This window comes from Juglans regia, unplaced genomic scaffold (genome assembly GCF_001411555.2).
Source record: "Juglans regia cultivar Chandler unplaced genomic scaffold, Walnut 2.0 Scaffold_6030, whole genome shotgun sequence".
NCBI lineage: Eukaryota > Viridiplantae > Streptophyta > Magnoliopsida > Fagales > Juglandaceae > Juglans > Juglans regia.
The window spans coordinates 1-228 of NW_023360900.1; the positions used below are offsets into that span (position 1 = coordinate 1).

General features: G+C 46.9%; 1 non-coding gene across 1 annotated transcript; it reads right to left on the reverse strand.

Annotated features, from left to right (window-relative positions):
- Positions 1–16: 16 nt before the first annotated feature.
- Positions 17–135, reverse strand: LOC118345981. The gene has a single exon (XR_004799400.1). It is a non-coding gene; the product is annotated as a 5S ribosomal RNA (ribosomal RNA).
- Positions 136–228: the final 93 nt, after the last annotated feature.

Below are 228 nucleotides of genomic sequence, written 5' to 3' on the forward strand. Positions count from 1 at the left end.
GAAAAAACAAAAACGAGGGGTGCAACACGAGGACTTCCCAGGAGGTCACCCATCCTAGTACTACTCTCGCCCAAGCACGCTTAACTGCGGAGTTCTGATGGGATCCGGTGCATTAGTGCTGGTATAATCGCACCCATCAAACTAATTACTTAAAATTCATATAATCCTTGAGCGACATACTAGCGTCCTTCCGATCCCAATCCAAACGGAGATCTGATCCAAACCCAT